Consider the following 6,067-nt stretch of genomic DNA (forward strand, 5'->3'; position numbering starts at 1 on the left):
CGCTTGCCGAGGACCTCTGCACACTGCCCCATCACCCTCCTCAGGCGCAGGCTGGTGTTTTCCCATCCTGGGGGTCCAGCTGCCTCTGTGCCTGGCAGGACACCTGGCCGCAGCAGGGCGATGGTCGACTTGGTGTTGACCAGGGCCTGGCAGGGTCTGCCCTCGTTAAGGCAGGAAAGAAATAAACCCTGGCTATGACCAACTCTTCCTACGGCGGCAGTCGAGGTGAAGTGCTCCTCCTGGCTCTCCGGAGTGGGGTAGTGTTGTTCAAGGGTGGCCTTCCCCCCTTTAGGCCACCCCTCGCCCCATAGCGGTTGCACAAGACCCGCCGACATAGCTCCCCCAGCGTTGCTGCGCTGGCCGTCTCCTCCTCTCTGTCTGATTCCCTGGGTGCTACCTCCCCGTCGGGGCCTCCACTGCCCGGCAGGGAGTGCCCCTCCGGTGGTTCCCTCCGGTCTCCTCGAACATGGCATCATCCTGCTCAGCCAGAGCTAGGGCCTGCTCCAAGGAGACTGGTGCAGCCAGCATCACGTGGCAAAATGGCCCGGAGGAACGCCTGGGGCGCTATCTCCCGGTGGGCCTCCTCTTGCTTGCGCGGGAGAGTAGGGTAACCCCGGCGGGCTAAGTTGGCCACGTCTGTGGCAACCGGCTCCAGTGGCCCTCCCGCTAGGCGGCGGCATTGGGCCAACCTCGCTTGCAGCAATCCCGGCACCTCCCCTCTCCCGCTGAAACGCCTCCAGAGGGCCGCTGCCAATGCCATGTAGTTGTATTGCTGGTTTCCGGGTCCATCCAGCAGCGCCTGGCAGGCCTTCCCTTCCAGGACTGTGGCGAGGTGTCCCACCATCTCCAACTGAGACCAGGCATTTGCCCAGGCCGCCATCTGGAACTGGGCCTCAAAAAGTTGCCATAGAACCTCCGCATTATAAAGGCTCGGTTGCACCGGTGCCGGCTGGTGCAGGGGTGGTCGGCTGGACCCTGCTGGTCTGGCATCTCTTTCCTGCCATCAAGACTGAGGGGATGCAGGAAAAGGACCTTCCTCCGCCGAGTAGGCCGCAGTTGGGTATCACTGATAAAGGCTGTGTCCACCGGTGGTGTTGATGGGCCGTTTCAGCCCCTGGTAGCTGCTGCTCACCCACAGAAGGTGCTTTCGGGGGTCGCTGGGCTGCTAGGGGAACTGGCGCTTCTCCGAGTCTGACATTTATGCCCGCTCACTGTCCATCCACTCGCTCCTGACAACAATGTAGTATTTTCTTCATATTGTATGTATACATTTCTATTTAATACTCACACGTTCACATGGTGTATTCCATTTCTGATTTTGACCTCCTGGTTAGTTATACACTTTATAGTGCACTTAACAGCACTTTGGCAAAAAAGAAAAGGCAGCTTTGCTGGTCTGAAGATTGACCTTATTGCAGTTCTGTACAGTATCTCTCTGCTCATAACCAGCTTTAGTTGGACATTATCTTAACAGAACCTTTTTTTTTTCTCATCTTCAGATGTTGGTTTAAAGAGATCTAGAAAATGTGCTGAACTCTGCAGTAAATTTATTTTAGTAATTCACAGCAGTTTCCTCCTCCATTACAGGGTCAGCTCCTGTTGGTTGTCCAATGTCCATAAGTGCTGAAGTCCAGAAGGATTTATAGTTTACATCATTCCCTTCAGGCCTGATGACATTGTAGGTGAAATTTGTCTAGTTATGTAAATACAGAGTTAAGTGAGCAATTAAGAACTGATACAAACTGAAAACCCTGGGACCTGAGACCACCAAGGATCAGAATTGAAGCGTACATTAGTATCAGCCCGTGGTTCTCAAACTATGGGACGCGTACCACTTGTGGTATGCAGAGCTCCCCCAGGTGGTACACCAGATGACCCTGGAAATTTGTTGTGTGCACTGAAAAATTGGGACAGGTTTTCATATTTTCTATTTAAATAAAATTAGTTTATGTGTCAAATACGCAGCCTACATACTATGATACAGTGCGCGCTAATACTTGAGTGGACACAAGAGCTACTATGTAATCTATACCATTGTATAGGAATGCGTGGTACAAACGTAAGTGACCAATTGTATATAAAAAAAGTTATCTTCAGCAAGTAGGGAGGTAGGAGAATGTGCATGGTTTTGGAACACTGGCAAACTTGTGAGCACAGGAAAGCATGATAGATAACAGAAAAATATTTAAGGACTGTTTTAGGTTAATTTGAGAAAAATACACTGAGGGTCTCTGTGTTTAGCTCCTATACGCATGAAATAAAAACTTCTTTTAACTTCTGAGATGGACTCCTGAAACGGAAATGGGGAAAAGTGCAAGCTTGCAGATTGCCAAGGCAGGTAAGCCCCACACTATTCGTGAAAAATTGTGTTTACCATTGGCAAAAGAGCTGACTCATATTATGTGTGGAGAAAAAGCTGCTAAACAGCTCAACCTGCTGCCCCCTTTGGAAGACACGGTCACTCATAAAATTATTGATTTGGCAGATGATGTCAAAAGTGCGCTGATAGAGCGCGTTAAGATGAGCAGAAAATCTTTTCACTGCAATTAGATGAGTCTGTAGATGCCTTTGATTTGGCCAATTTGCACGTTTATGTTCGATATGAGTTTGAGGGCATGTCCCATGAGGACTTTCTGTTCTGTAAGCTGCTACCAACAGGAACTACAGGAGAGCATTATTTCAGTTTTTGAATGAATTTATCAAAGTGAATGGCATCGACTGGATAAAATGCGTCGGAGATTGTTCTAGAGCGATGACAAGCCAACGGCGTTGTAGTTGCACAAATTAGAGAGGTTGCTCCAGATATGAAGTGTAGCATCCACAGCGAGGCCTTGGCTGTCAAGAAAATGCCTGATGATTTAAAATCTGTTAGACTCTGTTTGTATCAAGGCTCGACCAATAAATTCACATCTGCTTAGCTCGACTAAACAGGCTCACCCCTCTCACTGAAATGGTGCCTTTTATTGTTTGTTTGTTGTTCCTGTTGTCATTCTGTAAAGTACTTTGAGAAGCCACTTTTAAAGACGCTATATCAAATAAAGTTTATTATTATTATATTTATTATTATCCCTCGGGAGGGGGATCAGAATACCTCCTGGGTATCCCTGCCTGTCGTAAGAGGCGACTAAAAGGGTTGTGTCAGGAAGGGCATCCGACGTAAAACCATCTTGCCAAAACCATGGTTGCAAAGAACACAAAGCACATACCGGATCGGCCGGGGCCCGGGTTAACAACGTCCGCCATTAGTGCTGTGTCCCAACAGGGTACTAATGGAAATTATGCTACTGTGGGGAAAACTGTAGAGTGGGGGCTACAGAAAAGAAACAAGGTGAAGGGGCCTGGAAGGAATGTTAAGTCAATGAGAGTGGGGACCATGACAGGGAGAGGGAGAGAATTGGTTGAAACTATGGCAAGGAGAAAAGTGGAGATCTTGTGTGTGCAAGAAACCAAGTGGAAAGGAAACAGCTCAAGACACCTAGGAGAGGGATACAAGATTCTATATGCTGGAAAGAGTACCAAAATGAATGGAGTGGGTGTGATAGTGTGCAAAGACCTAGCAGACAAGATAGTGAGGGTGGTTAGACACTCAGACAGGATTATCAATGTACAGGTGGCTTTTGAGAGTGGGTTATGGAATATCATCTCTGTATATGCACCACAGGTAGGAAGACCACAGGAGGAAAAGGATAGCTTTTTGGAAGATCTCGAAGAAGTGATTAGCAGAATCCCAGGAAATGAAATGGTGGTAATTGGAGGAGACTTCAATGCACATTTAGGAGAGAAATGCCCAGATTATCCAGATGAACATGGTCAGAGAGGGCTAGGAGAGAGAAATGAAGAAGGAGGAAGGCTACTAGAAACACTCCAAGCTCTTGAATTGTTTGCAGTGAACACAGGGTTCACGAAGAATTATGAGCAAAAGGTGACATACAGGAGTGGTGGCCATGATACCCAAATAGATGACATATTAGTGAGAAGAATTGATAGAGCGAAAGTCCAAGATGCTAAAGTCCTGCCCTATGAGGCTGTTACCAGACAACACAGGCTACTGGTGATGGACATCACAATATTGAAGGAGCGAAGAATAAGGCAGAGGAAACACCCAGCATGAACAAAAGTGTGGAAACTGAGAGAAAACAAAGTAGATTTCAACAGGCTGGTGAAAGAAATGAAAAACAACACAGAGGAAACAGAGGAGCCTTCAGTTGAAGAAGAGTGGACTGAGATGAGCCACATCCTAGAAGAGGCTGCTACCAGGGTTTGTGGAAAGACAAGAGGAGGCAGACCGAGGGAAAATGAAGAGTGGTGGTGGGATATGGAAGTTCAGGAAACACTGAAGGAAAAGAAAAAAGCATACAAGGCACTGAAAGATGGCACTGGAGAATTACAAGAATATAAGAGACTAAAGAAGGTAGCAAAAAGAAGTGTAGCAAGAGCAAAGGAAAGAGCCTGGAAAGAATGGTATGAGAAACTTGAAACAAAGGAAGGAGAGGACCAAATCTACAAGATTGCTAAACATAGAGCGAGACAGAAAAAAGATATTATCCGGGTGGCGGTACTCAAGGATGGAGAAGGCAGAGTCTTGATTAAAGAAGAACAGATCAAGCAAAGATGGCTGGAGTACTTCAAAAATCTGTTAAATGTAGAAAATGAGAGGGAGAACCTAGTGGAGGCAGATGTAGTGTGTGGACCAATCCAAGAAATTTCAGTAAAGGAAGTGACAGAAGCTATCAAAGAGATGAAAGTGGGCAAAGCAACTGGACCATCAGGAATAGCAGCAGAACACTTTAAGAACCTCGATGAAGAGGGGATTCAGTGGCTGACGAGATTGCTAAACAATATTGCAAAGGAAGAGAGAATTCCAGAAGAATGGACAAAAAGCAGTATGGTTACCATCTACAAGGAGAAAGGAGACCCAATGGAGTGTAAAAACTATAGAGGAATAAAACTTCTGGAACATGGATTGAAAATCCTGGAAAAAATTCTGGACAAGAGACTCAGGAAGATAATCAGGATCCACAACTCACAATTTGGATTCTCAGTGGGGAAAAGCACAACAGATGCCATTTTTGTGATGAGACAGTTACAGGAGAAGACACTAGAGAAAGGGAAAAAGCTGTATGTGGCCTTTCTGGACTTGGAGAAGGCATATGACCGTGTGCCCAGAGAGGTGGTGTATTGGTGCTTGAGGAAGAAAGGAGTACCAGAAAGCATGGTGAAGTTAGTTCAAGCAACCTATAGAGATGCAACTACGAAGATGATAACACAACAGGGAGAGACAAAAGAGTTTGAAATCACAGTTGGAGTACACCAAGGATCAGCACTAAGTCCTTTCCTTTTCATAAACATTATTGACACACTGACAGAGGAGGTAAGAACAGAAGTGCCTTGGGAACTCATCTTTGCTGATGATGTGGCACTGATGGCAGACTCAGAAGTAGAACTACAGGAGAAAGTGTTCAAATGGCAGAGGAGTCTGGAAAAGGGTGGACTGAAAATGAATGCAGAAAAATCTGAAATAATGGTAATGGAGAGAAGAGGAGATACTATGACCAATGTTGAGGAGACAAATGGAGGAAAACTGAAACAAGTTGATGACTTTAAATACCTTGGATCAAAACTGGTAAAGGGAGGAGAAACACTGGAGGCAGTAAAACAAAGAGTGAAAGCTGGATGGAACAAGTGGAGAGAGATAACTGGAATAATCTGTGACAGGAAAATTCCCAGAAAGTTAAAGTGCAAAATGTACAAGACTGTGATTAGACCTGTACTACTATATGGAGCTGAATGCTTGGCAGTTGGAAAGAGGGAAGAGAACTTGATGAGAAGAACTGAAATGAGGATGTTGAGATGGATTCTGCAGATTTCAATGAAGGATAAGATCAGAAATGAAGAAATCCGTAGACGATGTAGGGTGGTGGATGTGGTTGAGAAGATGCGAGAGGCGAGGTTACGGTGGTATGGACATATCATGAGGAGGGACGTTGAGGAAGTAACAAAGAGGGTAATGGAATTTGAGGTGGAAGGTAACAGAGGAAGAGGCAGGCCTAGAAAGAGATGGATAGAT

The sequence above is a fragment of the Lepisosteus platostomus genome, chromosome 28 (assembly GCF_059453375.1).
Source record: "Lepisosteus platostomus isolate fLepPlt1 chromosome 28, fLepPlt1.hap1, whole genome shotgun sequence".
In the NCBI taxonomy this organism is placed as follows: Eukaryota; Metazoa; Chordata; class Actinopteri; order Semionotiformes; family Lepisosteidae; genus Lepisosteus; species Lepisosteus platostomus.